This window comes from Hyposmocoma kahamanoa, unplaced genomic scaffold, assembly GCF_003589595.1.
Source record: "Hyposmocoma kahamanoa isolate Upper Pololo Valley unplaced genomic scaffold, ASM358959v1 93, whole genome shotgun sequence".
In the NCBI taxonomy this organism is placed as follows: domain Eukaryota; kingdom Metazoa; phylum Arthropoda; class Insecta; order Lepidoptera; family Cosmopterigidae; genus Hyposmocoma; species Hyposmocoma kahamanoa.
In genome coordinates, this window is record NW_020654810.1 from 14,808,792 (window position 1) to 14,820,385 (window position 11,594).

Below are 11,594 nucleotides of genomic sequence, written 5' to 3' on the forward strand. Positions count from 1 at the left end.
CAGTTTTTTAATTAGAAAGTAACTTTTTAAAACTAATTAAGAAAGTCTTACCTTACGAGTTCGGTTGAGGAAATTCAGTTTGTCGGCGGCGTCAATCGCATGTGAAGTGATCGGCCGGCGGCGGAGTCGGCGGTGTCGGCGAGGCAGCGCGGAGGTGTCGGTGGTGCGGGGCGTGCGGCGCGGCGACAGTCCGCGGCGGCACTACCGCGCCCGCCCTGCGCCGCCCACCGGCCGGACGCCCGCCCGCCCCACGCGCCTACGAATTCCTTGCTTGCAGTGATTAATCGCTGAGCCACCTGCGGAGCCTTTCTACACCGCCGCTAATGTGTTGTTTTCACATACAATTTTAAACGAACTTTTGTGCCATCATAAAGCAATGAGTTTGTACGTAGAATTGTTGTGATTTACATCGCATTTCGAGGGTAGCAGTAGAAGGGACCGTATGATAATAAAATCTAAAATGCGTATTCAGGTCAATTCACGTCGGTCACAGCGAGTTTATAAATTGATCGTATTTCTTCTCTTTGACTCCTATTAGTAGAGATGAGAGGGTCGTATTCCAGAACTCTACTCAATGCTCAAGTCAGGACTTGAGTATGATTTCTAATGCTTTAAATCATACTCAAGTCCTGACTTGAGCATTGAGTAGAGTTCTTGAATACGACTCTTAGAAATATGTGACCTAACAACAGAGTAGCAATACCATCGGCGGGAAATATCGCCACGGACACGCGCGAAAAATTTGCCGCCACCTGACAGGAGAATGGCCAGGATGTGACCACTCTGCGCGATTCCTGGCACCGAGTTGTAAAAGTTAAACATGACTGTTTCCTTTGTCACCGAAGAGGTTCGCGAATATAAATAACCTAATTGTCGAAAACGTTGACGGCCTAGTAAGGTATACACTAAAGAAGTTGTAACATGTGTGGTAAACAATCCACCATACGAGCTGTCGAACTGACAATTTAGATTTATTTTTACTACACACGCTGTAATTCAATTTCGGACTGCTTTATGTTAGTGACGGGTAGCAAATAACTTTGACCCGATTATGTAAATTCAGGAATGCAAATACAATAAAATGAACATAAGTTATCATTTATGTAAGAAAACAAAACATTTATTATATAAGTGCGTTGTATGTAACAAATTGCAACATGTCTCTGTCTAGCAGGTAAACCGAATACAAGTCTACATAGTTTCCGTAAATATTTTACCACTCGCGAAAACACTTCATAACTTTCAGTGTCTCGAGCTTTTGCTTGTTACGACCATAGATTTAGTATATAGGTACCCATAGATTGGCAATGCAAGTGAAAGAGCGTTAGTATACACGTATGTTAGAGCGAGATGGGTAGACGAGACCACTTCATGATACGCTATGAGCCTGCATGAACCTAGGGTCAACTGACAACGAAACAAATTTCGTTTATTTTTGAAAAATAATTGGTTTTAAAATGTGAAATAGTATTAAGCGAACGTTTATTAGTCATGGTAACGTGTTCAGTACCCGGATGTAACTCATCTAAAAAGGAAAACTCGCAGAATTGTACATTTCACATGTAAGTACTATTTAAATTTTTAGCTGTCCAAAAGCACTACCACGAAAGTTTTTTACATAAATATATCCGTAAAATTATACCATTCAAGTGCATTAATAACCCAAATGTATACGAATTCAATTAAAAAATATATCAAATACGTGAATTTCTGAAATTCTTAACCCCACTTTCATAGAGATTGATGCAATCGATAATATGTTATCGAGATGTCATTAACTGAAAAAAAGACATGCAAAGGCGAGGCTTGCATATAGCCGAAATCATCTTCATACTTAATATTATTGAATCAGAAATTTCTGGTTTTAGTACTTTATATTTAATTAATATTGCATTAGTGCATTATTTTTTGTCTACATTAAAACGAAAATTTCTTTTAATAGCGTAGTTGAGGCACTCATTTTTTTATGTTAATTATTGTTGTTGGTTCAGATTTCCTCAAAACATTGAAGTACGACAGAAATGGCTTATAATGCTAAAGAGAGAAGACTGGGTTCCCAGAAAGTTTTCAAAAATATGCAGCAAACACTTTGAGGAAAAATTATTTTCCTTTAGAGGCAAGCAAAGATCACTTGTGTCTCCATCTGTCCGTCTGTGACAGCCAATTTACTCCAAACCTACTGGTCTGATTATTTTGAAATTTGGTACACATAATGTATTTGTGTGACCAAAATGTGTAACTGATCATGGGTGTTATAACCGTTTTGTAGAGCTTTGTTATCTTGGGTGAAAGTCCCCATTGTTTACCTACCATCCTATGGCACTGCCAGAAGGTGATAGTAGCTTTCTTAATTTTGTATTGAATCATTAATTAATTAGTTAATTAACGTCTCGGCGTTTTGCGATAAGACATTTTGGTGAATACGACGAAGTGAAATCCCGGTGTAATATGTTAATCGATATTAAAGTTAAATCAGTGGATGGCGCAACACTATTTATCTTGCACACATGCACATTATACGCACACAGATGTATTTTTGTTTTGGTCGCGTCTCCAATACTTCAGGGCCAATCTATGGATATACTAAATCTATGGTTACGACATATTATAATAACGTACACCTTTTATGTACCACCGTTTATCTACATGCATATAGTTAACACCTTAAATAAGATAAGGTCATACGAATATACGAATTCAAGTTGAAATGTACTATGATCTTTTCGGTGTAGAGAAACATCGTGATGAAACCTGTATGTCGAATAAAGTTCACTGTGGTCGGAAAACGATTGAAGTCCCCAACCCGCATTGGACCAGCGTGGTGGACTATGGCCTAAACTCTCGCCTGAGAGAAGACCCATACCCAGCAGTCGAACGTATAAATGGGTTGATGATGATATTACGAATCAGAAAGTTTTTTTTATAATACCAAGTGATGGGACGAACAAGTCGGGCGCCTGATGGTAAGTTACAACAACAATTGCAGTGCCACTCAGAGCTTTAAATCGCATAGATCTGAGGGGCATTGCCACTGCGCCCGTCACCCTGGGATATAGTTGACAAGTCCCATGAGCCCGCAATTTCACCAGCACCCTTAATCCTACAAAACCGGAACTCAGTAATGCTGATATTACTGCTTGGCGGCAGAAATAGGTAAGGTGGCAGTACTTCCCTGGACGAACTCTTTCGCAAGGACCTTTACTGCTACAAGTTTAGAAGTTACTGTTACACTACGTTTATTTTCGGAAACATTACAATCATCGAGTATACCCAATTAGTGTGGTTATTTGATAACAAAATGATGTCAATAAGGAGAACAAGGTTCGATAACAGTATTACCATTGGAGGGCAATCAAATTATGGCAAGATAGTATTTTGTTCGTGTTATAACAGGCACAGGCGCTTTGTCAATGGAGCATCTTTAGCGGCTCATAAAATTATTTTGTTATTTTTGATCAACTCTGGCTTGACGAAGTGCCGTCTTCGCCCTTGAAAATTAGTGAATATTTTAGTAATTAAATCATAAAATCTCAATCGCATAATCATAAGTTAATTGAGCAGATGCTAAAGTATCACGACTAAACGTTTTTTAAATAATACGTCCTACGTGTAGCGCGCTATAAGTTTCTGAAATGAATAAGATAAAAATACTATAAATGGTCAGAAATGAATTTATTGTTTCTCAAAATATTCTCCGTTACGTTAATGCCCTTTTTCATACGATTGAACCAATTTTGAAAACATTTATGCCACTCCTCTGTGACAATCTCTGAAACATATTTTTCATACTCTTCGACAGACTCTTCAGGTGATGAAAATCGTTGACCGCGTAACTCACAAAGTCACGAGGGGCCAGGTCGGAACTGTACGCGGGATGGCTCATAAGGTCAACGTTGTTCACCTTCAAAAATTCATTTATCTGTCTGGCCGTGTGAGAACTGGTATTATCGTGGTGCAAGATGACGGCGTTTACTGTTATTTTTACGGAGTTTGTCAATAACTTCCGGCAATTAAATGGTCGTGTACCAATCACTATTCACGGTACAACGATTCTCCAAAGCAACAGTAGCCACGTGTCCAGTTTTATTAAAAAAAGACGCAATCGTCCGCTTAGAGGCACTTTGCACGCGCGCCACTTTGGTTGGTTTCGGCTCATCTCGAAAGACCCATACGCTCCATTGCTACCTTGTTTTGGGTTCGTAACTATAAATCCATGTTTCGTCTCCTGTTATTATGTCCCACACCAAATTTGACGCCTCTTCGTTGAATCTGGTAAGTGACGCGGTCCGTTTTTTGAACCTCAGTCAAATTGTGTGGGATCCACCGAAAGCACAGCTTTTTCACACTTAAATGTTTGTATAGTATTTTTTCGTAATTCACTTTGAGATCAAATGATTCGCGCAAATTTTGAATGGGTGCGGATTCTGACGTGGCACTAACGTGCGCTTACGACTCGAAGCACTAACAACGTGCTGCTCGTAACGAAGTTACTGTCCGTTGTGGTTTGCGCGTTTCCGCGATTTTTCGCCAGACAGATGAGTCTCAAAGACGATCAAAGGTGAAGTTGAACAATGACGAGTTGTGAAAAAATAATGTGTACCAAACGAATTGAATCTAGAAAAAAAGAAAGAAAATTTATTTGCAAACATTTATTTGACTAACACAAATGACACCACACAATAAATAAAATAAATAAATAAAATAAAAATAAAATAAAATAATAATCATTTATTATCGAACAATCATAGTCCATAGTTTGTTAGTAATGATAAATTTATAGGGCGAGTGAGTGCGTGATTGAGTGAGTGAGTGAGTGAGTCCGTGCGTGCGTGCGTGCGTGCGTGCGTGCCTGCGTGCGTGCGTGAGTGAGTGAGTGAGTGAGTGAATGAGTTAGTGACTGAGTGCGTAAGTGAGTGTGAGTGAGTGGGAAGTGAGTGAGGAGTGTTTATTGAAAAGTGCATTTACTTGAAAAGTGTCCGCCATCTTGGATTTAGAAACAAATGCTATATTCGTAATAGTTCATTCGTAAATTCGTAATAAACACTCCTCACTCACTCCCCACTCACTCCCCACTCACTCTCCACTCACTCACTCACTCACTCCCCATTATTTGAAAACTTTTGTTTCGCTCTCGTTCCATTAATTATTGTCTTAGAAAAGCAGTGATAATCAAAACACCCTCGCGCACTGCGCGCATGGTAGAAACGGCTGGCACAAAAACTCGAAATACGATTTTTGCTTTCAAGTTCTGTTTACACGGAGACGTTCAACAAGCAAAGGCGAGGCGATTATCGCTCACGTGGAAGGGCGATAATCGCGAATGTTTAGACGAGGAAAGTTTTTTTATATTCTTTCGATAATAGCATCTTCGAGACGAGAAACTCTCTCCATCTAAATGGGCCTTAATACAAAAAACCTATGCTATATTAGTTAATTTTATATTTTAATGACATACAATTAAATAATTAAATTAATAATTCGAAATCAATTCAATGTCAATTACAAAATACAAAATAGATTTAAAAGGAAAATATTCACTTACTATTTGTGTGTGCAAGATACAACTTCGCACACAATCAACTATAAAGGAGGAGTCGAATCGCCCTGATATCACTCTCAGGATGGAATTGGAACTGGCCCGTACTCTACGTATCAACGAGGCAGTTTTCTTTCGCTTAATGGCGTGAAAATCATCTATGTGCGCCTGCGCAAACATGCCTGAAGCACTACAGAACCGGGGCAGTCCCAACAACATCCTAAAGGCGTTGTTATACTGGATCCGCAGTGCGCCGAGAGACCGCTGCGTGTGGCTGGTCCACAGGCTGCATGTGTACAACACTTGACGATAGGATCTAATTAGTGTTACTTTAACTGGAATACTACAGCGCGCAAACCTGCGGGTCAACATATTACATGTATGTATATAATAGAAGAAAAGGTTGTAATGTCGCCCCTACTTTGTTTTATTGGTCTCATTTAAAAAATACTTGACGAAGAAATCATATATATACGTTATAGTGACCTTTATTCATTTACCTATGCATACTTTACAATACAATAAATAAAATAACCACAGTATAATAAAAAATATATGTATTTAAAAAATAATCAAATTTCGCAACTCGAGATCAAGAGAGGGTTATTAAATGTATTGACCTTAATCAAAAATCTATCGGCAAATGAAATAAAATCGCAGATGTAATATTCGCCTTCAGGACCTGCACATGCTGTATGAGCCCATAAATTGCAACTCTGACATTGAATCCACTCCTCTCCACGTCTGTCGTTAGAATACCTGGTATCGCAGAATATGCAGTTTATACCTGAGCCTTCAGATATCCTATTTGGGTAGACGTGTCGTCGTCATATTCAGAGTCCGTTTCTATAATAGTTTCATTTTCAGAGCAACTAGCTAACCTCACCTGCAAGTGGTGCGCCTGCTGATAGACGTACGAGGCTCTAGCGAGGGGTTTTCCCTTTCGGGGGTTGGGAGGTCAGACGGCAGTCGCTCCCGTAAAAACCAACACCGCCACATCAACTTATGGAAGTCGTCAACAGAAGGATATGGCATAGGGATAGGGCGCAGCCGCAAAACGGCGCGCAGGAGCCTCGCCCAACTTCTGTGGCAAGTGAACTAGGGCTACCATGTCAAGGGTGGGCACGGTTAAAGAGGCGAGCCCCTACCCATCACAGGAAGCTCCGCTTTGCCACGTGGAACATTGGCACGCTGACTGGACGCGCGAGGGAGCTAGCAGACATGCTTTCCAGGCGGAGGGTCGCCGTGGCTTTCCTGCAGGAGACTCGGTGGAAAGGCAGCAGATCCCGGCTCATTGGGAATGGCTACAAGCTGATCTACACCGGTGCTCCTGGGGGCGTGAACGGGGTGGCCGTGGTGCTCTCCGAGGAGTTTCAGGATCACGTCCTGGAAGTGAAACGCTTTAGCGACCGGCTTATAGTAGTCAGAGTGCTTATCGAAGGAGTCGTGACCCACTTGATAAGCGCCTACGCACTTCAGGCCGGTTGCAGCGACACGGACAGGGCGAGGTTCTGGGATCAACTCGGGGAAGTGCTGAGTGCCATTCCTTTGTCGCAGGCAGTCGTCTTGGGTGGCGACCTGAACGGTCATGTGGGTAAGGCGTGCGAAGGGTTCGAGCAGGTCCACGTTGGCTACGGGTACGGCAGTCTCTACGCGGATCGAGGAGACATCCTCACAACGTGTGCGGCGGCCGACCTCGCCATCGTGAACACGTTCTTTAAAAAGAACCCCGAGCATTTAATCACCTACAGGAGCGGCGGACACGCCACCCAAATCGATTTCCTACTCACCAGGAGACACCATATCAGCAAAGTGGCCAGGTGAGAGTCTCACTGCGCAACACCGTCTTCTTGTCATGGATCTCTGCGTAAAGTCGGCCGACAAGCCCGCTGAGTGCTGCCGACGCCAAATCAGATGGTGGCGGCTTGATGGGACGTAGTACTACGTCCCAGGAGTTCATCTTAGCGATCGGCGATAAATGCGCCGACACTGAAGGTAATCTAGTCCAGAACCACTGGGACAACATTCAGGCTGCCATATCTGAGCCGGCGAAAGCGGTGCTGGGCATGTCCAAAGGTGGTCGCAAATGTGACAAAGAAAGTTGGTGGTGGAACGACACAGTCCAGAGGGAGGTGAGAGTGAAGAAAGCCCTCTTCAAAACGTGGCAAGCGTCCGGATTTTCTGAAGACCGCGAAGCATATAGGGATGCCAAACGTGCCGCTAAGAAAGCTGTAGCCAGAGCCAGACGGGACCACTTGCAGCCGTTGTATGACATGTTGGAATCGTCTGAGGGGCAGAAGCTTACCTTTACTGCTGGCACGTTCGATGGTCTTAGCGGCACAAGATATTTCCAAGTGTCACTGCATTAAAGACCCTCATGGCAACCTTATATGCGAGGTCGACGCGGTGAAGGAGAGATGGCGCTCATATTTCCACGAGCTGTTGAATCAGCAGCACAGAGAGGTGCAGCCACCGGTCCTCCCTCCGAATCAGGGACTAGTGCGACCGGCAACGCTTGAGGAAGTCCACTTAGCTCTTCGTCGCATGAAGAATCGGAAAGCTGTCGGACTCGATGGGGTTCCCATCGAGGCCTGGAAGGCAATGGGTCCCCGTGGTGTGGGCATCCTTACCGGCCTCTTTAATCGCGTGCTCCTCACCGGTAAAATCCCTAACCAATGGAGACTGAGTATTATCACTCCAGTCTTCAAAGGGAAGGGATCGGTGCAGGAGTGTGGCGATTATCGGAGCATAAAAGTCATGTCCCACACCATGAAGCTCTTCGAGCGTATAATAGACTCTCGGATCCGACAGGAGAGTGCTGTCTCGGAGGGTCAATATGGGTTTCGGCCTGGTCTTGGGACCATGGATCCTGTTTTTGCCCTAAGGGTCATCATGGAGCAATTCTCCATGATGACCCTTAGGGCTAAAACAGATTGAAGAATACTCCTCTGCATTTCATGTTTCTTGACATGCAGAAGGCCTTCGACTGTATCCCCCGTGTAATGATCTGGTGGGCACTGAGATCCAAAGGGGTACCAGAAGCTTATATTGACATCTTCTGTCACACCTCTCACACGACGGCGAAGACCATTTTATCTTATGTGTAACATACTCTTACAGGATGCAGGAGTTTACAAATTTCACTGCGAACGTTCTCTTATATTGGACAAACGAAGCGAAGTATTTGTACCCGCGTCAAAGAATATATAGCTGATGTCAAACAACGTCGCGTAAAAAAGTCTTTAGTCTGCGAGCATGTAATGGATAAATCTACACATACTTAATTAAGTCCGACAAACCCCAGGTCCTTGAAAAAGAAATCAGTTATCTACCCAGGATGCTATGAGAAAAGAACATCCTAATTCCAATAGGGAAGATGGTTTCTCCATCTAGATCCCAAACTAGTGGTTAGTGTGGGATCCGGTATTTTCTCTGATGAAAAATCCCAAGCAGACATAACACTGCAGTAATAATTAATACGTTTTAATTTATTCTAATTGCCATTAATAATTAATAATGAATTTAATTTAATGAAAATTCATACTGTTAAAAGAAAATAATATGTAAAACATATTATGTAACGTAAAATGATATGTTCTTTAAAAAATTTAAAAATAAGGTATGTCATTAATAACTTTTGTAAATATAATGAAAAATAGGGTGGTTTGCATTAATATTAGACATAACTCATTGATGACTTTACTATCTCAGTTAGCCCGTGTAAAGGGCCCGGAACGTTTCGGTTTGCTTGAAAATTTAGATTCGAAAAAATAGTGTCATTTCCTATATAAAAAATACACCACATATTATAAACATAAAGTAAGATACTAAGTGCAATATTTTATTTTTATTGAATATCTTGAAGTTTTGACTGTCATGACACTCACCTATTTTTTATACGAGTAGTTTGTTATTAGTTTGGTCTTAGTAGCGACATCTCTCGCCAGGAATGGTAGCTGTAAAGGTACTAACTGGGTGATAAATCTTTTATAGATTTCTCATAGATGGCGCTACAAATAAAAAGTCGTTGAAAAACCAAGTACAAAGACACGACGCAAGTACATAGAAAAATTCGTGAGGTCCGCTGGTTCGTTCCGTGGCTTAGTTGGTATAGCGTCTGGCACGGTAAGCTAGGAGACGTTGGTTCGAATCCGGCCGGATCGAGAGAATTTTTCTGAGTGGTCGATCTTTGTATTAAGAATTATAACAAACTAGTGGAGTAATTTAACAAAAAATAATTGAATATCACATATAATTGTATAAAGATTTTTAGTGGCTGTAGAGCTCCTTGTGAAACAGTTCGTCCTGGGAAATATTGCCATCTTACCTATTTCAGCCGCCAAGCAGTAATGTGAGCATTACTGCGTTCCGGTTTAAGGGTGCTAGTGAAATTCAGTAATTTCACCAGCACTCTTGAGACATAAGTTAACAAGTCTCATATGCCAGTGCATATGAGACTTGTTAACTTATGTCTCAGGGTGACAGGCACAGTGTCCCTCAGATCTTTGCGATCTAAAGCACTAAGTGACACTGCAACTTCTATGGACAGCCCCATAACCATTGACTTACAATTATATGGACGTCGGGTCCGCGCTAAAAAGTGTCCGCACTTATAAGGCGCTAAAATCGTATACAGAGCGCTACAAACTCCGCTTTAGTCTTCATTTGTTCTACTGACAGCGCGATACTGCGATGACATTACAATTTAAATTTCGAATAGGTTGACTTGGGACATTTTTTTCGTGGTTTTTGTATTAGACCCGTCGTCCATTTATTTGTAAGTCAATGCCCATAACTTTTTACATTAGTTTTGATTATAGTGACCCTCCCTACGCGAACCTTAGGGTATACGAGAAGGGACTATAACCTGTGCACGCACAGGAACCTTACAAGTTCAGGTTCTGACCCCAAATCAGCCAGTGTACAAGGTTGTTACAGACCTCTGTGACTTGACTCCATCCGGTTCTCGAGAGGCTAGTGCCTCGAGTGAGCCGCCCCGGGTGCACGTACAGTACCCTCCCTATTTTCCAGAAAGGTACCGGAGCTGTTCTTCACCTATGGACAGCGTATTGCTTAACACCAGGCACCCCATTTGTCCATCCCGTCACTTGGTATCAACTTTGTGTGGTGCCAGTCGCGACCGCTAACTCAGATTTGGCTGGGAAATGCAATGCGTTCCTAGCATCGATCTCAAGAATAGTTTTAGACCGTATGATTACCTGTGATGTAAAATTGATTCTTTATGATATCGCAAACGATTAACGCAGTGCTTGGACTGAGCCAAACTTACTCACAGATGACTGTTTCAAATTCCAGTTCCACACTAGATTACCGTAGTTTACGTATAAAATAAATGGATTTCCAGCAATCTTAGGTACATCGGCCAAGATCCTATTGATAGCATGGGTGCACATTTTGATTAAATTACAAAACTTTTTTTGTTTAAATTCTCATTATTTTGATTTAAGCTGTCACAATTTTCACACACTATTTGATTTTTAGTTCAGGACTGAATGAATGAACGTCGAGGTAATTAAAATATGTTTTATACATGATTAAGTCACGGACTACAAATCAAATTATGAATTCTCATTAATACTTTATATTATGGTATGTACTACCCTACTATTTTATAAATATTTATATACAATATCTGCATCAGACCCAGCAACTTATTTTTGCACGTACTGTACATACCTTTTGGTTTATTAAAAACTAAACACGTTTTTTTAGTTACGATTTCGTAAGTTGTAACTTTTCACGATCCGCTGTAATTGCATCAAGCTATTACACTTTTTAAGGCATCGATATTTATTAATACCCGTGAGTAAATAAATACGTTTAACCCCTTTCTTTTACAAGTATGATAAGAATGTCTAAAATTTTTAGTAGTCTTATCTTTTTACAAGGGGCTTGTTATTAGTGTAATTAATATTTGTACGATGTAAGTTGCCATTCTCATTATGGTTAATTATGATGTATTGTATCTTGGATTTAGAAATGAGTGCCACATTCGTAATGAGCACCCCCAAGTACCTCGAAAATGATACCCATATTG

The 11,594-nt window shown here is 41.4% G+C and overlaps 1 pseudogene; it reads left to right on the forward strand.

Moving 5' to 3' along the window:
• The first annotated feature begins 6,283 nt into the window (after positions 1 to 6,283).
• On the forward strand, positions 6,284 to 8,643 carry LOC113237060 (annotated as a pseudogene).
• Positions 8,644 to 11,594: the final 2,951 nt, after the last annotated feature.